This window comes from Echinops telfairi, unplaced genomic scaffold (genome assembly GCF_000313985.2).
Source record: "Echinops telfairi isolate 266 unplaced genomic scaffold, ASM31398v2 ScPeMD7_31;HRSCAF=116, whole genome shotgun sequence".
NCBI classification, from domain to species: domain Eukaryota; kingdom Metazoa; phylum Chordata; class Mammalia; order Afrosoricida; family Tenrecidae; genus Echinops; species Echinops telfairi.
In genome coordinates this window covers 40,193,775-40,216,565 of record NW_022103928.1, presented here as the reverse complement: position 1 = coordinate 40,216,565, position 22,791 = coordinate 40,193,775, and positions in this window count along the sequence as shown.

Genomic DNA, 22,791 nt, shown 5'->3' with positions numbered 1-22,791 from the left:
CCCTTTGAGAGTCACAGTCTTGGGAACTCACTGCGGCCGTTCTCCCCTGCCTTAATGGTTGCATCGATCTGATGGGAGCCAGCTGAGTTGAGCAGAGAAATAGAGTGTACCACGGAAGGAATGGCTGGTGTCCGAATTGGTATAAAAGAAATAATAATCATAAAAGAAATCCTATTGTGTTTTATAACCTGTGCTTTTCTTTGATGGCATACATATTACATCTGGAATATCTTTATGCATCATGAAGTAGGAGTACCATGATTTTTGTAATGTTGATTGGAACTAATTGTCCCTGTCCCCTGTTGCTGAACCATTGAACGGCATCTGGTAATTCAATTCATTGTTATCTACATATTCCCAGGACCAACATTTTGGCAAAATCTTTATACATTTGTCTGATGCTTTTCGTACGTTTAGCTCCTGAGAATGGAGTGACCATGTCAGCAGGTGTGTGCATTTTAGGGCTATTATATTCAGGAAGGGGGATAATGTGATGTTTAGGTTACACAGCTTAAGGTTTTGAACCTCAGAAAAAAATCCTGGTCATTGTTGCAATGAAAAGTTCTCTTTGCTGACTGCCCAATATCTTTTAGTTCTGCTTTTTATGGTACATTTTTGTGGCTGATCACCTGAGTTAATTTCCCTCACAGATACGATCACCAGATTTAGCACACAAACCCACCACTACCACACCCCCCACCCCAAATCCCCCCAAGCCCCTAAAAAGCAGACAGTGCACAATTAAATTAGAATCTCACACGAACACCAAATTTCCCCACTATTGCATAATGCACATTTATATGCTAAAATATTTATTGTTTATATGAAATTTCAATTTAACTTGCCATCCTATAGTTTGACAACCTAAATGATAGGGAAACTTTATTTGAGACCCATATGAAAAGTACTTTTATTGTAAAATGTATGTAACAAAATTTTGTCATTTCAGCCATTTGAAAGTGTAGAATTCAGTGACCTTGGTTAATTCACCATGTGCTACCAGCACCATGAATGATTTCCAAAAGATTTTCATCAATCCAAACAGAAATTCAGCACCCCTTCAGCAGCACAGCCTGCTCCCTCTGCTCCAAGACCCTGGTACCTGCTGATAAAATTTGGTCTCATGCCTCTTAGATATCTCATCTAAGTGGGATCATCCACTATTTGTCTTTCTGTGATTGACATTTCCAACAGCATAATGTTTTCAAGGTTCATCCACATTGTAGCATTATCAAAATGTAATTTTTCATTATGACAGAATAATGTAATAATATTCAATAATATAAAAATGCTACGTTTCATTTATCCATTCATCTATTGGTAGACCCTTGGTTTTCCCCAACTTTTTGACTATAGTGAATACCACGGCAATGACCATTAGTGTACAACTATCTGTGTGGGTCTCTGCTTTCAGATCTTTGGGGGATATACCTACACGTGGGATTGCTGGACCAGGGGATTATTCTACATATAACTTTTGGAGAAACAGACTGGTGAACTGTTTTCTACAGTGGCAGCACCATTTTATAAACTCACCGGCAATGCATAAGGGTTTGGATTTCTCTCCATCTTCTGTTTTATTCTTGTAATAATCAACTGAGGGTGAGTGGGGTGGTCTCATAGTGTGGTTTTGATTTGTATTTCCCTAATGACTAATAAGATCGAGCATCTCTTTAGGTAATTATTTTCCACTTGCCTGTCTTATTTGAAGAAATCTCCATTGTCCAGTTGAAATAGAGTTGTTTTGTTGTTGTTGTTGAGTTGTAACTGTTCTTTATATAGTTGGGTTATATAAACCCTTATAAGATATGATTCCTTAATATTGCCGCCTAGTCTATGGATTGCTGAAAAGTGCCTTTAAATGATTCAATAGCACTATTCTGTACACGAGGAGTCCTGGTGGCACAGAGGTTAAGCACTTGCCTACTGCCTCAATGGCTGTGATTTTAACCCATCACCCACTCGGAGGGCCAAGGAGGCGGCAGTCTGTCTGCTGTGGTAGAAACTACCGTCTTGGAAGCCCTGTGGGGCAGGCAGTTCTCCTCCTTCCTGTGGTATCACTGTTAGTCAAAAGCGTTTGATGCATATAGCAACCAAAGAGAAGAGACTAAGTGGAGAAATGAGCAGGATTTAAAGTTGACCTTGACCGTTATTAAACACATAATAACCACAGTAGACTCTGATGGGGCCTCTTCTATGTGCTAATACCACGTGCGACATTTCACGTGCACGGTTTCATGTACTCATCCTAAGCTCTCGGAGGAAGGACTATTGTAGCACCATTTTACAGAGGCACAAACAGGCTTTGGAAGGGTACGTGGCATGTCCGACTAACAGTTCTGACAAGGTGGTCTTTGAGGACAGGCTCGCTCTTACTTTGCGATTCTCTGACTCAGGCAGGTTGCTAATCTCCCAGGAGCATCTGGCTGGACACATTGCAGCCTGAAACCTTTCTTGGAAGTTTGATCCATTTGTCAGCCCTTGGAGGGCGGCCATGAACTCTGTGCCAATGCTCCCCTCCTCTCTGAGTGTGAGGAGGATGCAGCAGGGCTTAACAGGGAGCGCTGCTCTTTGTACCTGGCTCTCAGCGACTGAGTTCCAGAGGCCCTGCTGTATGAAAAGCCCCGAGGCTGTTCCACAGCCACTGCTGAGTGTAAGGGCACCAGGCCTGCCTCAAAGAGAGCCAAGGTGGAGAAGAGGGCTGGAGCGCTCCGGTCATTCGACGCTAGCTGTTCTTAAGTCATGTGAGAATAAAAGTGTCCCTTGAAAAGGCAGTGAACCCTAGTCCATCTACCTCAAAGACTTGCAAAGACGGAGCCTCTGAACTCTGTTCTTTCATCAGTCTGAAAGCATCCTGGCAAGTCCGGAATGCGCTCAGGTGTATGCTTGCCCCTGAGCCTCTTTTATGCCTCTGCCTGGGATACATCTCCTGTCTTCAGTGGGTGCTCTCCTCTCGGAAACCCACTCCAAGGAAGCTGCTGGGCTCCTTTATAAAACCTTTGAGAGGAGTGTGTGTGTGTGTGTGTGTGTTCTAGAGCTCCATGGAGCAGACTTTTCTTTATGTCAATTTCAAGATCATTTGGTTTTAGGGATCACTTGGCGTACTCTTTGCGAACATGACCTTGGTGATGAGGCCCCCAAGTTTAGTGAATCACTATTTCAGGAGCACACAGTGAGGAGAGAGGATGTATCCCAGGCAGAGGGCATTAACAGGGCACAGGGACAAGCACACACTTGAGTGCATTTGCCCTGCTGCCTGGAGCAATGGTAGTTCATTACTGGGGATAGAAGACTGAAGCTAGAGTAGACTGAAGAGCCACCAGTAAGTGGGAGAACCTGCAGAGAACCCTGCTCTATCTTTGCACATGCACTTTCCAGTTTATTTCACTCTAACGCTGTGCTTTATAGTTGTTCTGCACGTTCCTCTGGTCTCCAAGGGAAATGGACATCTTCATGGTGAGCAAAGGCATGGCTTACCAGTGGTCCTCAACCTTCCTAATGCCGCTGCGACCCTTTCATACAGGTCCTCATGGTGTGGTGACTCCCCAGCCATAAAATTACTTTCATAACTATACTTTTGCTACTGATAGGAATCGGGCGACCCCTGTGAAAGGGTCATTCGACCCCCAAAGGGGTCACGACCCACAGGTTGAGAACTGCTGCCTTATACTCTTCCTAGAGTGCCTGGTCTCCGTATCATAGAGGCCTGCATTTAAATCTCAGGTCCGTCCTTGAGTAGCTGAATGACTTAGGACAAAGGACAGCTCCTTGGAGACTCATTTTCTCATCTATCCTCGAACATTAACCAACTGACTGTAACTGCTACCTTTTGAGTGTAGCGCCTGGGATCTCATGTATTCATTCCTCCTTCCTCAGTCTGTAGCTGAAGACACACACAGACGCTTGTCGAGAGCAGGTGATTCGTTCCTTGGTTGAGCAAGGTGCGAGCAGGCACAGTGAGGTCCTGGAGAAGGACTCTGATGACAGATCCATATGTAGTTTCGTCTCCCAATTTCCTGGTAGGAGGGGTGACTCCCAGCCCTGAGGCCCGAGGTTTTAGCTTGTCAGGAAAGTATTGTGAGTGTACCAGCCCAGTGTGGAGCGCTTATCTCCCATATGTAAGGTAGTCAGAATGTATTGTTAGATGTCCCCTTTATTGTTGTTGGTATTTTCTTTAGATTGAGGCTGGAGAAGCCGCAAAAGCAGAGATATTCTGAAGATCAGAGACAATGGTAGACTGAACTTGTGTCCTTTCTCATGGGATTCTCAGAGCAGAGGTCAAAACTGTTAGGGTGAAAAGTCAGCAACGCAAAGGCAGAGTAATCTTGAGGAAAAAGAAGGCCAGGCGTGGGAAACCTGCCATGATTCTTTATAGTTTTCTAGATACATAGTTTTAAATGTGGAAAAGCATTGACTGGTCCTATCATGGCGAGTACATCACTGGAAGAGAAATCTCGAAAACAGTTCTCTTCAGGAAAATCTCGTTAGGTGCCCTCGAGTTGATTCTAATTCACAGTGCCCCCGTGTATGGCAGGACGAAGCACTGCCATCCTCACTACTGTACTTGGCCATGACATTGATGAGACTGATCGATCACCTTCACGATGCTTACGCCCATTGTTGCAGTCACTGTGCCCGTGCATGTCTTTGAGGGCCTTCCTCTTTTTCACCACCCTCCGCTTTACCACGTAAGATGGCCTTTTCCAGGGACTGCTCTGTTCTGATACCAGTCCAAAATTCATGGTGTTTTCAATATTCTTTGCCAGCACCATAATTCAAGTGTATCATATTCCTCGGCTGACTTCCTTATTCACGGTCCAGTGTTTATATGCTGGCAAGGCCGTTGGAAATCCTATAGCTTTGGTCGGGTGTACTTTAGTCCTCAAAGTGACATCCTTGATTTTTCAACCCTTTTGTGAGAGTCACCTAATCTGGTGTCAGTTTAAGGATTAAGAATGTAGGGGTGGAGTCTAGGCTGTCAATCTGGAGATGGCCAATGAGACTTCTGTGTGGGAACGGCCTTCTCCTGAGAATTCTGGGAAATCTGGTGCTTCCTCCTTGGAGGTGGAAGACGCCCCCCTCTCTCTCTCTGCTACTTCCTGGGAGACATTGCAGAAGCCAAGCCACATGGACGCTTCCAGACCTTGGAAGCCGGAGAGGCCACAGAGAGACCCCTGCCAGCTCTGAGATGTTTCCAATGACACTGGATCCAAAGACTTTCTACCCACTGGCCTGTGATCTTCTGCATTCGGCATCATTGCCTGTGTTTTATGAACCTGACAAGGACTTTATAGCTTGATATCGGAAATATGGGCTAATATTGGACTTATGGACTTGATCTGGACTTAGCTGGGATGTTTTCTCAATGTTCAGTTGCTCTTGTATATGAATCTCTTTCTTATGTCCATGGATTTGTTTCTTTAGTCTACCCAGACTAACACACCTCTAAAGAGATTTGCCCACTGCAACAGGTCATTTGATCTCTTGATTGCTACTTCCATGAGTGTTGATTGTGGATGTAAGCAAGATGAAATCCTTGACAGCTTCAGTCTTTTCTCCTTTTGCCACAATATTGCTTATTGGACCAATTGTGAGGACTTCGGTTTCCTTTACCTTGATGTGTAACCCATACTGAAGACTGTTGTCCTTGATCTTTGTCAGGAAGTGCTTCAAGTCCTCTTTGCTTTCGCAAGAAAGGTTGTGCCATCTCTATCTTCCATGTTGTTAATAAGCCTTTTTCCAATCCCAATGCCTTGTTCTTTTTCATACAGTCTTCCCTGATTATTAGCTCAGCCTATCTATCGCCTAAGTATGGTGAAAGGATGTAACTCTGATGCACACCTTTCTTGATTTTAAACCCCGCAGTCTTCCCTTGTTCTGTTCAAACACCTGCCTCTTGATCAGGTGCAGGTTCTGCTTGTGCACAATGAAGTGTTCTGGGATTTCATTCTTCTCAATACTATTTATAGTTTACTATGTTCACACAATCAAATGCCTCTGTAGAGTCAATAAAACACAAGAAAATATCTTTCTGACATTCCCTGCTTTCAGCCAACGGGAAGTCAGATCACTCTACCATGCCCTCTTCTGAATGTGGCTGGATGTTTGGGCAGCCCCCTGTTGAGGTACTGCTCCAATCATTTTAAATGATCTTCAGAAAAATTTTACTTACATGTGATATGAATGATATTGTTTGATAGTTTCTGCATTCTGATGGGTCACCTTTCTTTGGAATGAGGATAAACATGGATCTCTTCCAGTCAGTTGGTCTTCCACATGTCTTGGCACAGATGAGTGAGTGGTTCCAGTGATGGTTGAAATGTTTTAATTTGTATTCCTTCAATTCCTGGAGTCTAGTTTGTGTCATAGCTTGATTGCCAGTCCACCAAGATGTTTGTCTTGATTTATAGCCAGTCCCATTTCTTCTTACCTTTCTCTTTTTATGTTTGTTTTTTTTAAATATATCATTGCTCGGCTTGATGTAAAAAGGGTGTGTCAAAGTATAAAATTGCAGTTCTATCTTTTTCTGAATGTTGCAATAAACTCTTTAGGTAACAAATGATTTAAAGGCTTATTCAAGCCAATGTTTACAATAGTCTATCAGCCGATAAGTCTGTTATTATTGCTTGTGCACAACCAATGTCTTCAAAGAAGCCCAAGCTACCTTGGAATTCTTCTTTCAATAGTATTGATTATTGATAATATGTTATCCCTTAAAATGCTCATATGTTGATACTTATGCCCCTTCTTGGCACAGAGACTTAGTAGATATGAAAATTTGTTTAGGAGACAAGTTTTTGTGACAGAAAATTTTGTGCAAAAACTTAGCAGGACTGGCCCCAGGAAGCCAGAAATGAAAGTTCGAGAAAGCATGCGTGCATTCAGGTCTCTCGGAAGTCAGGGACTGGGGAGGAAACCCCAGTAGGGAGGAACCTACAGCACTGGAGGTTAGAGAAGTGGGACCCAAAGCCAAAGCCATGGACAGAATGGGGGCGTGGCCAGGCATCACCACGAGGAGGGTTTTGGAGTCCTTTCTCATTGAATCATTGTGTCCATTCTTCTCCAAGCTCATGTCACAAATTAAAAATCACGTGAAGTTTCAAATCAGGGGCCACGGAGCCTACCTTCAGGCTGATCTTTGCTGCGAACTCATGGAGACACTGGGGGTAAATCACTTAACCTTTGTGGTACCTCATAAGCTCATCTTGACTTGTGATCCGCCTATGCAATTCTATACTTGTGACTGACCAATGAGAAGGGACTTCATAGAAAAACCTTCCCCCAGTATGGAACTACAAGACATTTGGGTAAATTATTGGAAAGTTAAAGATACATCATTTTCTACATATTCCACAATTACACTGGCAGAGTAATAGCAGACTTATTGGCTGATATAGATTATTGTAAACATTGGCTTGAATGAGCCTTTAAATCATTTTTTACCTAAAGAGTATATTGCAACATTCAGACAAAGATAGAGCTGCAATTTTATACTTCGACACACCCTTTTTACATCAAGAAGAGCAATGATATATATAAAAAGAGAAAGGGAAGAAGAAATGGACTGGCTATAAATCAAGACAAACATCTTTGTGGGCTGGCAATCAAGCTCTAACACAGAGGTGAGGAGAGCTAAACCCGCACCTGCTGAGCCTCAGTTGAAACAAGTATGAAAGGTGAGGAGCCCAATTCCTACATGGTATGGAGGGGTGAAGGTGCTTCACGCAAGACTGAGGTGGGGATGAGAGCAGGAGCCAGGCCTACTGCTAACATTCAGGAAATGAGGTGTCCGTACTTCCCCACGGAATATGAATAGAGTGCTGTTGACCCAGCTCTATCTTTTTTGAAAGTTGTGAGCCCAAGGGAACAAATGATGACAATATAGCTCCATTCTAGGAATAGAGTCAAGCCCCTCTCTGGCTCTGTCACTGAGTCTGCCACGCGTTCTGTAGCACTGGTGAAAAGAAGCCCTCTAACACCATGAGAAGACCTGGTTACAGAAGGTGTACTCAGTCAGGGCCTGGGATAGCGTCAACTGCTAATCGGCAAGAGAGGGAAGGGTGGGTGAGCAAGAAACAATGCAAAAACGGACAGAGAGAATTCGAGAGGGGGGCACTGCTGACAGAAAGACCTTCCCCTCAAAAGGAACCTGTAACCCCGAATGACAATCTTGCTTAAGATCATCGATGCAAAATTTCAATACAAGATCTTAACAAAGTAAACAAGCTGTTAGTAAAAATAATAATAATAATACCTCAGTATTAAGTAGAGATTTTCCTAAGAAGATAAGCACAATTCAGTGTCAGAGTAAAGGGGAATACATGATCATCTCGTTAAATGGAGAAAAGTAGTGATTACAACTCAACATTCATTTATGATAAAAAGTCTGAGCAAAGCAAACATAGAAGGAATTTTCTTAACCTGAAGTCTACATCAAACATTATATTTACTGTAAAACTAGAGACATTCCTCTTAAAGTCCCCCAAAAGAAATTGACAAGTCTAACCTATGTAATAAGATAGGAAAAAAAAAAGAAGATAAAAGTGTACCTTATTTATGGATGAGAAGACTACAGATAGTATTTGTGTGAATGCATAAACTCAAAATTGCTACAAAATAGATAAATAGGACAAAATATATATTAAAATATTATTTTTTGTTTGCTATGAATGATAAACTCTCAATTTTACTATCAAAAGTCAACCCTTCTACTAACACAGACTAAGGATTGCCTCCCCTCTCATCTACTCATAGACTTCATTATTGTAACCATTCAATTTTTTCTTCATACAAACACCATAGGTAGGCAAGCCCTATGAAAAAATCAAGACTTAGGAAAGAGCTATGGTAATTAAAACAATGTATTTTTTGGCACATAGATAAATAATAAATCAGTGGCACAGAATTAAGGTCTAGAAAATGATTAATGGCTTTTGTACCCATTGCAGGCTACAAAAGAAGCCGATACAATTTTAGACACCCTCTTTTCTTCTCCAGCTACACTCTGCTTCTGGTGATCTCATCTGTTTTATGACTTTAATTACCACCTGTATTTTAATGACACTCAAATTTACTGCCCTCACTTCTTTCCTGAGCTCCTGGCACATATACACAACTGTCTTCACGGAGATGTCTAATAAATAGTTTAAGCTTGATATTTTAGAAGTGGAACTCCTAATTCTCCTCGCCTTTCCTGCTTTCAGACCTGCTTGTCCTTCAGGGTGCCCATTTCAATACATGACACTGTTTATATAACTGCTCCAGTTAAAAAAAAAAAAGCCCTTTTCTCTTTCCCTTGCATCTTGATCATATAAATTCTTTAGCTTGACCTTAGTCTGAGTTACCTAGTGCTACCAAAACAAAATGAAACAAAATGCCACAAGTAGGTGGCTCTAAAGAACAGACATTTATTTTATCACAGTTCAGGAGGCTAGAAGTTCAAATTCAGGGCATAGCTCTGATCTTGGCCTGTAAGTCTTACTTTATGATCTAATCTTGGCCTATAAGTCTTCCTTTATGACCTTGTCTCCTACCATTTTTCAATCTTATTGACTTTGTGCAGACTTTGTCTTCTTGAGTGAACCTCAAACATGCCAAACTTCCTTTGCTTCTTGGCTTTGCTCTTGCTATTTTCTCTACTTGGAACACCCTGCAGGTTAATTGAGACATACACTCTACCATGGCAAGGATAGAGCCTGTCTCACTCACTGTAGTAGCAGTAACATTCAGTACAGCGGGGGGCACATCCAAGCCCTTAAATGCACATATGTCCATGAAAAAGTACTTTAGGAAAGAGTATTACTTAAGAGTAGGAGAAATCGGGGAAAAGAGGAAGTAGCCAATAAGCAGAACGGCATCAGTTGACTAGCCCATATAGAAAACAATAAAGTTGATACTAAATAAAAAAAAATCAAACTAAATTAAAAAAAAAACAGTAGTTTTAAGTTCCAATTATGGAAAACAAAACTTTAAAACTTTCAAAAGAAAAATATAGAACACTTTTATGGCCTCAGGGAGGGAAGGAATTTGTAAACCAGACATGAAAATGTGAATTATCAAGGAGCAGTGGAAGGTTCGGTACAAAAACAGATGAAGAATGAATGCCCCGCTTCCGGAAAAAGACCATTGAGAGGGATTTATTGAACTATGGCTCAAATTTTTGGTATCATGAAGGATCTGAAAGGGAGAATATTGATTGGTTATTCATCCAAATCCTGGCACTCTCAAATGAGGAGACTTTCTAGAGAAAGGGGTGTGTTAGTCTGGGTTGACTAGAGAAACAAATTCATCTATGTGTATATTAGAGAACTTTATATCAAAGAGTAATTGTATATTAAGAAAACATTCCAGCCCAATCCAGATCAAGTCCATAAGTCTGATATTAGCCCATATGCCTGATGCCAGTCCATAATTTCCTCTTCAGACTCACACAGCACATGCAATGATGCAGAATGCAGGAAGATCACAGGCCAGTGGGTGGAAAATCTTGTGGATGCAGTGGCGTTGAAGCATCTCAGCACTGGTGTGGGTCTCCATGTGGCTTCTCAAGATCCAGGGCTCTGGTTCCATCAGGGGTCTCCATGTGGCTTGTCAGCAGGAAGACAAGCAAAGTGTGTCTCTTGCCACCAGGGAGGAAGACAGGAGTTCCCAGAATCCTCAGGAGAAGGTCATGCTCACATGGGGGCCTCATTGGCTATGGCCTGATTGACAGGCTAGGCTCCACCCCTTCGCAAGTTGACAGGAGATTATGTAATTTCCACAAGGGAATTGAGGGTAAATTAAAAAAACAAAAAAGTACATTTCTGAGACTCTTCAGGAGTAGGTAACATCAATTTATAGATGACATCTTCAGAAGAATGTTCCCGTGTGGCCCCTAAACTCTGAATGTGGGTTCTGGGGGAAGATGCAATGTTCAGTGTCTCCCATCATATGCTGGTCTTCCTCAGTGATGCAAATGGATAATGTGCTCGGCTGCTAACAGAAAGCGTGGAGCTTTGTGTCTATTAGGAAATGCCTCAAAAGAAAGACCTGAAATCAGTATTGAAACTCCAGGAGCGCAGTTCTAGTCTGACATACATGGAGTGGCCATTGGTGGGGAACATTTCAAGGGTACTGCCACCTGGTGAGGCAGGGTGATCCCACGGCTAAGATGGAGTTCAAGCGACCTGCCTTCCTTCTTAGCTATGCCACTGGACATCCGTCAGCTCCTGCCAGAGCATGAGGTGGTTGTAAATTAACAGGAGGGAAAAAAAGGAAAACTTTTTACTGGTGCTTGGAAGAACCAAGCAGAAGTTAACCTTCAGAAAGGGACTTCCTTACTGATTTTGAAGAATAAGAAGGTCTGAGGATCACCAATGTGTTTTATTTGACAAAGACAACTGACAAAACATGTGGGATAAGACACACAATTCATCCGAAAAGCCACAGCCAAAGTGTAACTCAGGGCACCCAGTCTGCTCATCGCCCCACGAAGGCAGGTTGTAGAGTGGCCTGAGGTTATGGAACCCGTGGAGTCACAGACTGTTCCTCCCCCACGGAGTGTCAGGAAAAGGCAGCGGGAGTCAAGGAGGAGCAAGGGTACTCTGCTCCGTCTTCCTGGCACCGTCAAGTTATTCTTAGCTACAGCCTCACCACCAACGTCGCGATTCCACAAACCTCAGCTGCCCTTAATTCATCACCATTTCCTACTTGTGCTTCACACTACAAAGCAACATAACTGCTTCCTGAGAAATTTGGATAATGCATTTTAAGTGAGCTTGCTAGATTCCAGGAGCTTGTCTCAGAGACTAGACACAGAAACACCTAAGCCTAGCACACTGGGATGTGGATGCTTCGAAAAGAACACCTCATTCTTGGCTCTTGGAGCATTGACATTTCTTTGTACCTGTGAGAAAATCAGTCCGCCAGTTCTTAGAAGTATTGAGAACACACACACACACACACGTATTTAGAAAACACACACACACACACACACACCCTCGAAAGAAGAGGTCAGTCTAGCTAAAGCAAGAAACGAATTCAACAAGATGTGCTGCCCTATCTTGTTCCTTCTTCATTAATCCTTTTCCAGAATCCATCTAATATGCAAATGAAGGCTATGAACTAGGGAGAGTGCTATCTCCCTGATCTCAACTTTGAATTCCCTTCCGAACCAAAACAGAAGGATACCATCATTGCTCATGAATTATTGAGGGAGAACGGTGGCCGGACAAGGAAGATCTCACAGATGTGTGAGCTCTGCCCCTGAGGACAAATGGTTAGCATGCTTGCCTGTAACTGAAAGGTTGGAAGTTTGAGTCTACCCGGTGGCTCCCCAGCAGAAAGGCAACTCAGTCACTAAACACCTTATGGAGCATAGTTTTACTCTGTCATGGTCTGAATCTACTCCATAAAAACTGATTTTGTCTTCCACCTGCATCTCTCCATGCCTTTACCCATGACCCCTCCCTTGAATTTTAGAGCACTAGCACTTCCACATGTATCATAAAAATTAAACAAAAAAAACTTCTCACCATCGAGGTGATTCCGACCCATAGAGACCCTGTAGGACAGGGTAGAACTGCCTCTGTGGGTTTCTGAGACTGTCACTCTTACTGGGGAATAGAAAGCTTTATCTTTCTCCCACAGAACAGCTGGTGGTTTTGAACTGCCGACCTTGTGGTTAGAAGCCCAACACGTAATGCACGATCTACATAGCATGAGAAGATCTTCTTCCACTGAGAGCACCATTGTGTCTTTTGTCCTCTACTTGGCAACAGGAAGCTGAGGCAAGGCAAGCAGGGTGTCTGAAATCAGGAAGGGAAAGGTTAGGTTGGCTCCCACGCTTATCTCTCTCATGAGACACTCATTTCTCACAACAACCTTACAAGATCTATTCAAAAACGGAAATTCAGAAACCAAAGCAACCATTCTAAAGCCACATCGTACATTGAACATTTGTAGCAGATGAATGTCCAGTTTTCTTTTTTAAAAAAATCAGTACTTTTTAGAATGTCCAGTTTTCAAAATAGAAAATATAACTCCTTAATAGAAATACAAGAAAATGCTCTGCTTCACCAGTAAACAACAACAACAAAAGGCCAATGAAAGCAACACTGAGATATTTTTTACCCATCACACTGAGTGTATTGGTAGAGGGGTGGTGGTTATGAATTAGTACCACTGTATTTTGGGGAAAATGAGTACATTTATTTAAAAAAATAAAAAATTTCAATTTGAAAATAGACATAGCTTTTTATTTACTTAAAATTACTTGAAAAAATGTACTTAAAAGTGCACATCGCTTTTGATCAGACAACCCTGTGGGGGATACTCACTTTTCTGAGTTTTGTTGCTGTGAAGTGTCGGACAGTGGGCTCTGACCCATAACGACTTGACGCACAGAAGAAGCTGCACCATCCTCATCCTGGCTCCTATCCCCGGGCCCCTTTGTTGCTGCCATGGTGTCAACCCATCTCCTTGAGAGCCTTCCTCTCTTTCACTCCCCCTGAGCTTTAGGCTCTTGTATTTTATCAGTTCTAGGAGAATGCCCTAGCAAAGACTTGAAGAAGCAGCCATGACAGGGAAACCTGGGATTGAGGCCCAGCCAATGCATCTCATGGGCACCGCCCCATGTCTGTCAGTGGAGGCTTGCAGGTAGCTATGATGCTAGGAGGTTTCAGTAGAGCTTCCAGGCTAAAGTGAATCAGGAAGAAAGGTCTGGCTAACTCCTTCAGAAAACCAGCCAATAAAATCTTTTAGACACATAGGTCTGATTCACATTTGATCATGGGAATGGCCAAGACCTGGCAGTATTTCATTTTGTTGTGCATACATCATCATGAGGCCTGGCGGACTTGACAGTGACCAACCGTGACAAGCCATTATATTAGCATTCACTCCTTGGCTTGGGCTAGACTGGGGGAAATTGCTTTCTTCATTTTGATCTTAGTGTTCTTATCCATAGATAAGTGGCTTGGCTAAGATCACCCTTGAAGTCGCAGTTTGTTGTCTAGAAGATTCTATGGTAGCATTTGGCTCTGATGTAGCCAAATTCTTTGTTACAGAAGTATTTTCTTATCTTTTCAGAGGACAAATAGAATGCAGTGATGAACAATGATAGGATGTGTTTTTCTAATACAAATATCCTGCCGTATCTGCAGGTATGAATATTATCTTTTTGGGGTCATTTACCTTGGAAAAAAATAAATTATCACTAGTCAATTATAAGAATCACAGCAAGGCATGGCTTAATTGTTTCAGTTAAGTGGCCATGACTGCCCGTGCTCATAAATGCCATTATATCAATCTGCTGAAATGGTCCTGTGGGTTGATTAAATGCTGATGGGCAGAGGAGCGGTTGCAAATTCTTTCATGAGTTAACAGAGTTAAAATACATGAATGGTTAAGTCTGATAGTAAGTGTGGTTCTTTAAGGATGGAAAGATGGAAACAGGGAAAGGGCAGGTCTAGTTCTTAGGGTCCATTTAGACCAGGGGAAACAGGAGTGGCCAAAGATGAGGCGATCTCTCTCCCTTGGCGTGGACGGTGAGTTCAAATCTCTGACTGTGTGTTGAGCTACTCAGTGCACAGCTCACTGCATCACCAGAACTCCTGTTGGGTCAACCACAGAGGCTAATACCAAATTTGCCATGCTCTGGGACTATTTGAAGTTGTTTTTTTTCTTCTTCTGCATTTTGCCCCTGTTTAGTTCTGATTGATCAGTCTAACAAACGTCCTGGGTGCTAAAAGAAAACCATTCACAATGGGCATGCTCAAGACACTTACAAGGTTTCTCAACATAAGATTTTGTGTACTCCTCATAACACTTTGCGGTAGTGTTGTTCCGATCCACCTCTTAATCGGCGACAGAGACGGATGTTCAAAGAGGTGAAGCGACGAAACTAAGACGCCGCAGTCTATTCACAGCTAGGACTTTTAACACAATCTTTTTCTAAATCCCTCAAACTTTGGCTGATCTGCCAGGCTCCCGGGGGGTAAACATTCCTTTGTTGTTCAGCATCGACAGACGGAACGTGCAAGCAAATCACAGAGGCGATTCCGAAGTCATGGTTATGATGGAGATGCTAAGCTGTAACATTCACTACTTTGATCCTCTTGGAAGAGCTTGTTGTTGTTGTTGTTCGCCGCCCTTGACTCGGCTCTGACTCATGGCAACCTCGTGTCCAGTAGAACAAACCATTGCCCAGTCCTATGCCATCTTCATGCTCATTGGCTTGCCAGCGCCCATTGTGGTGGCAGCTGTGAACTTTGAGCGCCTTCTAACTCCCAAGGGCTCAGACTCCAGGACAATAGCACTCAAGATGTGCGCACTGTAGCAGCACTCTTTGCCACCCAAAAGGGTTTCACGGGCTAATTTCAGGAAGAGGATCACCAGACCTTGCTTCTTAGTGTGCTTTGGTCTGGATGCTCTGCTGACCTCTGTCGACCACGGGTGACCCTGCTGGCATGTGAAAGACTGGTGGCGTAGCTTCTAGTATCATGGCAATACATGTGCCACTAGAGTACACCAAACTGACAGGCAAGCAGTGGTGGGAAAGTTAGTCTCTATCATGAATGTTTCCCGAAAAGCCTTCAGTTACTAGCAATGAGGCATTCCATTCAGAGGAGCAACTTGGCACCACACGAAGAAGGCACAGACGAGGATGCTTCACAAAGTTCGGAGAAAAATGTGGCTAAAGGACAATGGGAACTGTTCCACGAACTTTTTGAAGCCCCCTCATATTTGTAGAGCATCTATCTCTTAAGTGGGGGATGGTGTTGGGCAAGGTGAAGTCTCTCGTTGGCTGCATGGGTATGGGCAGGTCTAATTGTTCCTTGAAGTTGGGTTTCTTCATAAAGCCTAGGTTGTTTCTCAGATTTGATTCTATGGCCAATAGTTACAGGAGAACTATGGTAACTAGAATTGTCTCTTGCAGGGCACTCAGCTAGTTCCTGTGTCTTGAATGAGAGCGATCACAATGCAGGCCAGTGCTGCTGGCGCTAGCCCTGTCAGGAGAACACTGTTACTTCCTTTTATTTGCATAAAGTCACATTGACCTTGTTCTTCAAACATCTATACATGTTTAGAATATGCATCTCAAACCATCTATAAAGCTGTTTATTTATTTATAGAATTCAAAGCTGGACGGGGGAATCACCAATGGAGAAAACATGGACTTCTTATCTTTTGCAATCAGGCTCTCTGAAGCACTCCCAGGAACATGTAAAGGAGCTGCTTGATAACCCACTTAACCTGAAGAAATCCAGGAAATTCACAGGTAAGGCTGAAGTTGTCCTAACTCTTGCATTGTGCTGGCTTTGAACTTTCTTTATAAAGGCTGTGAGTTACACAGAACCAGTCCCTCCTTGGAATTTCCTGGCTTTGGGTCCTGGGATTCCTTTGCAGTGTTGAAACAAAGGATTGTGGGCGGTTGGGTGGGAGGTGGGGAAGAGGCCATTGGGTGTGTATAACAAGGGATAAGGAATTAGGAGATGTTCATGGAAAATTAAGTTTGCGTATCAGGCTTGCAATGGCCATTCTAAAATTAAACGACAACAATGCTACTTTTTTTTTTTTTTTATGTGGATTGAAAAAAAAGTCAGACTAGTTTCATACTCTAATGCAAGAACTAAGGCCAGATACTTCTTGTTAAATAAAAAAACCCTTTACTCAACTGCCTGTTAGCTGTCGAACACTAGGTCGCAGTATATCAGGGAGTCTTGTTTGACCTAGGTGGAAAAAAAGTCATGCTTATGGGATGGCAGTCACGTGGAAATGACTTTTCTATCTTCTCTGTGTAGAGGAGACAGAACCAAGATTTTTGTGAAACTTGCTACCTCTTAGTGGAAATCACCTTGCCTGCTGTTTGTAAATATTTTCCTTTGATCCAGTAACTAAGGGAAGGAAGAGCCTGCCTTTTCATTTCTGGCTTTCTAAATTGTATAAGCCCCCTGCAGTCAAGTGGATTCTGACTCATAGGGACGGAGTAGAGTGGTTTTATATGATTTCCAACGCTATTATATGATTACAGAAACAGCCTGTCTCAGTTTTCCGCAAAGAGGCTGGTGGGCGTGCCACCTCATGCGTAGTATGTGTATCCCCAGTGGTCTCCAGACTGTATGGAGAGTATACACTTAATAATCATGCTCTTGGCATTTCTGGAATCACTCAATTTATTGCCATCGGATAGCTGTGGACTCACGGTGACCCTATAAGACAGGCTAGAACTGCCCCTCTGGGTTTCCAAGACTGAAACACTTGACAGGAGTGGAAACTCTTTGTTGAAAGCAGTCTAGGGTCTTCTGAAGAGTGGGTTTAGCGTTGGGCTGCTAACTCTAGGGTTGGCAGTTCAAACCCACCAGGCCCTCCAGTCTAGGAAATCCTAATAAGCAGATCTTCTCTGTCCTGTAGGGTTGAGAGGAGCTGGAACTGACTATGGCTTTGTTGAGTTTGGGGAAATACAGATGGGGGGGTCCCTGGGTGGTGCAAAGGTTAGCACCCGGCTGCTAACCAAAAGTTGTTGCTTCAAACCAGAAGGAAGGCCCAATTGAATCTAATAATCCATCTCTTCTGCAAAACTCCAGGAATGGGGAGTTAGTGGTACAAACTTCCCTACAGTGCTTCCCGTGGAATATTTAGTGATCAAGCTGTCAGTCAATGTCAGTGTGGAAAAGGGTTTCACAGTCAAAGATGTTTGGAAGCACTGGGTAAACTGGTTCCTTTACTGCCACCCAGATTCATACTTTGCAAATCTGCAGGAGGGGCCAGGACTTTTCTGCACTCCCCAAACTTCCCTGCTCTTCTTTGCCAACTGCTTCTTTGCAAGTTCCTCTTGGAGCTGGTTTAGGGGAACACTCTGTGGGGTGTGCTGTGGTGGAACCAGGTGAGCATTCATCACTGACCGAAAGCTGGGTACCTGACTGTTTGAGAGGTAAAGTAATCCCTTGTTAACTTTCCTGATGGAGCCAAGTGGCTCCAGGGTTGGATGAGAGTGTCTCCAGATGGCTGTGTGGGCCAGAAGGCCTTCGCTGCCATCCCTGGCCTGCTGCTCAAAGTGCCCTTTGGCCCAAAGACTCACGAGAGACACGCTCAACTCCAAGATAGCTTAGTCGATCAGCACAATGCACATTGTTGTCCTAAAAGTTCTTGGTCAGATTTATTCAATAATATTTTCCTTAAATCCTTGTATCAATCATATGGAGGCCTTATATGGTTGAAATGGCGAATGCACCCAGCCGCTAGCCAAGAGTTTGGGTGTTTGAGTCCAGCAGAGTTCTCTCCGAGGAAAGGCCGGGCAATCTACTTCTCAAGCGTCAGCCATGGGGCATCCTACGGAGCCCAGTTCTGCTCTCTACTCTGACACACAGGAGATTGTCATCCGTTGTCATTGACTTGAGGGCAATGGATACTGGTATTTGTTCACCAAATATTTGTTGCATGCTTACTACATCCCAGGAACTATGCCAGGAATTGGCAATACAATGACAGATAAGACAGGTTCCCTGTTCCCAGGAGTGGCGCTGCCTAGCAGAGGGGACAGATGTCAGGAGATTAATGTCCCCAGGGTTACAGATGAGCATGAGATGAGGGGGTGGGAAGCTAGCGGTAGGTGTGGAAAAGGAAGAATCATGCAAGTCTTTTCTCTCAAGGGAAGCCTGCTTCTTTAAGATGCCAGCGAATCTCTGGGTTGTCCTGGGTCCATCTGGAAGGAGCGTTTACATTCCTATTGTATACGTTGGATAATGTTGGTTACAGAAATAGACAAGAGCAATTCTTTGGGATTCTTTCTTTTGGTTTGCCTCCAAAATACAGCTATGTGCAATACATTTATTGTAGGGGGGGGGCTCTATAGCCCAACACATTCCCAAAGCGAAGCCATGAGAGCTGATGGGAGAAGCGAGGAAGGTTATCACACACTGCTGAATGTCAAGGGGAAGGGAAATGGTATGTGTTGTTCTTGGACAGAAATGCTGTTTATTTACATATCAAGGACTCTGTTCTCTTACACCCACATTACTTTTGTGAACATATTTCCTATAAAAAAAATAGCCCTTAAAGGCCCGCTGCTATCAAGCTGATTCTGACCCACACCGACGCTATGTCAGGTTAGAGTCAGGCAACAATTTACCAACTCATTTAAAACCTTGATTCATATTTCGTTCTTTCGGCATCTTGCTGCAGCAGAGTTAAGTCTAACCTTTCCAGTTGCAACTTGGGAAATCCTTCCTAGGCAATACTAGGAATGGACTCCCTGAGTGATGCAAACTCTTATCCAAAAGGTGGAGGGTCTAATTCAGCTAGAGGTACCTTGGAAGGATGGCCTGATGATGTACTTCAGAGCCATCAGCCATTGAAAACCACATGGGGCCCAGTTCTACTCTGACATACATAGGGTGGTCTTGAGACATAGTCTGTTCAGTGGCAATTGGTTTGAATATTAATGATAACAGCGAATGCTTGGTAGAGTTTTGGCCACGAGAGAGGCACTAGGTTAATTTCTCTTTAAGAAGTTTATTTGAGTACTCCCAAGAAGTTCCTACAGAATTGGCTTTATGAGCATGCCCGTTTAGCTCATCTAAAAACATGGTCACAGGGACGAACCAAGAAGGGACATAGCAGACCAGCTACAGGAGTGAAGCAGCCCCACAGAGCCTCTGAAGAGTCCCAGGGATAGACTTCAGGCTGGGAGGGGCAGCTCCCAGCATTCCCCCAGGACTAGTGGGGAGACAGTCATAGAGGTCAGCAGAAAGACCTGGAATGATGTATATTTTTCTTTTCAATCTTTTGTTTTCTTTTTGTTTGGTCTCTGTTATTGTTGGGTTTCCTACTTATATAAGATAGGCATGGGAAGTAAGCTTGAGGAGAACACAATGGAACCGATGGTCCCAGAGAGATTGCCGGGGGGGAAAAGAGGTGGGGAAGGGAGGGGTAAGCAAACAATGCCATGCAGGGAACAACTATTGAATTAAAATCAACACCGAGGACCTAGAGATCCTGGGGGTGCTGGAGCAACAGCAACTTAGCTGAAAGGAATTAATAAGAGGTGGAAGTAGGGCAAGCGTGATGGTTAGGCAGGGGGAAAGTAAAAAGAAGCAGGAATTACCTAGGAAGCAAAGCTATGGAGAGAGGTATAAACATAAGTGTGTACATATAAAAATACATTAGTTCATAAAAATAGAGGTATTGGCCTGTGGACATTTATTTATATAGCAATACACTGAGGTAGTGGATGGACTTTGGGCCTCTGCTCAAGCCCTCCCTCAATGCAAGATCATTTTGTTCTAGCAACATGGCATTCTGTGATGCTCACCCTCCTGGCACAATCACTGAAGACAAAATGGGTGCACAAGCAAATGTGGTGAAGAAAACTGATGGTGCCTGGCTATCAAAAGTATAGGATCTGGGGTCTTAAAGGCTTGAAATTAAGCAAGTGGCCATCTAGCAGAGAAGCAACAAGCCCACATGGAAGAAACACATCAGCCTGTGCGATCATGAGGCGTTGCTAGGACTGGGTAACAGGCATCAGAAGACCACAAGTCCTGGGGGAATGCTGGGAGCTGCCCCTCCCAGCCTGAAGTCTATCCCTGGGACTCTTCAGAGGCTCTGTGGGGCTGCTTCACTCCTGTAGCTGGTCTGGTATGTCCCTTCTTGGTTCGTCTTCACCCCCCACTAACATGACGCCAGTACTGCCTTTCACTTTGGGCTAGACCAGAGCATGTGCACAGGTACAGTTAAGAGCTCACGGCACATGGAATCCAGGAACAGGATTGGGAGTAGCGATACCAGAAGGGTAAGGGGAAGGAGGGGATAGGGAAAGAAGGAGGAATTGATTACGATGATCAACACATAACCAGCCCTACCCCATTTCCAGGGGGAGGAACAACAGGAACCATGGGGAAATGGAGACATCGGTTGGTGTAAGATATGACATAATAATAATTTATAATTTATCAAGGGGTCACGGGGGGTGGGGGGGTGGTTGGGGTGGGAAAAAGTAGGAGCTGGTACCAAGGGCTCAATAGAAAGTAAATGTCTAGAAAATAATGATGGCAACATATGTACAAATGTGCTTGATATAATTGACATATGGATTGTTATAAGAGCTGTAAGAACCCCCAAATAAAGTGATCTTTTAATTAAAATAAGTAAATAATAACATGGTCACATCAGTAGTTAGTGGCGGAGCTGGGATTTGAACGTGGGCAATCTGAGCACAGGATCTCTGCTCTTCCTTAGTCTAGTGTTGCATCTGCCATTATAAACCTTCTGCTCAACGGCCTTGGAGGGAAGTACCACCTCATAAAATGTTATCTGGACGAACACTGGGGGAGGGTGTGTGCTGTTGAATTTTGAGACTCATTAGGAGGTTCATTGGTGAGACTCTCCTGACTTTGGAAGCAGTGGTGATGTGCAGGACAGAATTGTTGAGCATCTACAGAGACCTTAGGAAAAACCCTGAAATTATTTTATTGCCAGGGGTGAACACTGGGACCAATGATGACATCTTAGGTGAGCATCACCTCTCCCCCTGAGCCCCTCCCCAGCCCAGATGAATCTGGAACACAGGCCTTTTCGGTAACGACTTGTAGGTCCTTTCTTCTTAGAAGTTGAACTTACGGGAAAGCAAAGTGCTTCTCTGAGACCTCCCATTTGTGTTGTCCAAATAGTTGAGGCTTGTCTGTATTATATTGATAACACACAAAAAGCTTGGTGACAACCAAGTGGGGTGCTGGGGGATGAATCTGAGGAAGGTAAGGTTTATTGACGGCTTTCTGACTCTTTCCCTAAATAACATCAACATGAATCACAAACTCTTGGAGAGTTCTGGTGGTGACTCAAAGCCAAAGTAAAGTAACCAGCCAGCCCTGATCTTCCGTCCCATGCAGGACTCAACTTGATATGGAATCCAGGGTATTGCTCCGACAACACCGAGCCCGGAATTTTATTTGTTTTCATGTTAGGGGCTAGATCTAAACCCAGAAAAATCATAAAGAACACCATTTTTATACAGGTACCATGCATCACAGGACATTTCCATCCAAAACATTGGAAAAGTACAGCCTTGAATCACTTGCCTGCTGAATGTCATTTTACATCCTTGCGCAAGGGCCTGTGAGTCAGAGTGCACCCTTTGAACTCCGCGCCCTTGCTTTTGATTGTTTGTTCTTTTGTTCCTTTGTGAACCCCAGTGACAAACCACCGGAACCCTGCAATGACTCATAGAGCCAATATTAGGGCCAAAGGGGCTTTTGAGAACCTCAAGCTCAACCCACTATTCTGTAAGAAGTGGAAATTGAGGTTCAGCGAGGCGATGAGACTTGCCCAGTGTCCCAGAGCTAGGTAGTGGCAAAGCCAGACCTAGAAATTGAGTCCTCTGGTTGCTAGTTTAGTATTTTTCTCACTTCTAGAGCCCTCTGATCATGGATATACATTTCTAAACATAAAAGCATCCGTCAAAGAAGTTCAGTGCTGAACACATTCATTTCTTCAGCACATATTTACTGAGCGCCTCTTTATTCATTTCCTAGAACCACAAAGTCTGAAGTTTGAAACTACCAGCCATTTCTTGGGAGGACAATGAGGCTTTCTACTCCGTAAAGAATGACAGAGTTGGAACACCGCAGGGTTAATTCTACTCTGTCCTATAGAGTTTCATAGGGTCCTATATGAGTTGGAATCCACACAATAGTAGTGACTTTGGTTTGGGGGTTTAGGAGGTATGGCAGTTAAATAATCTTCTGTCAGTTTGTGAAGGGGTGACGTCTAGCCTGTTAATCAGGGCGCAACTTGATGACTTCCTTTGGAGGCGCC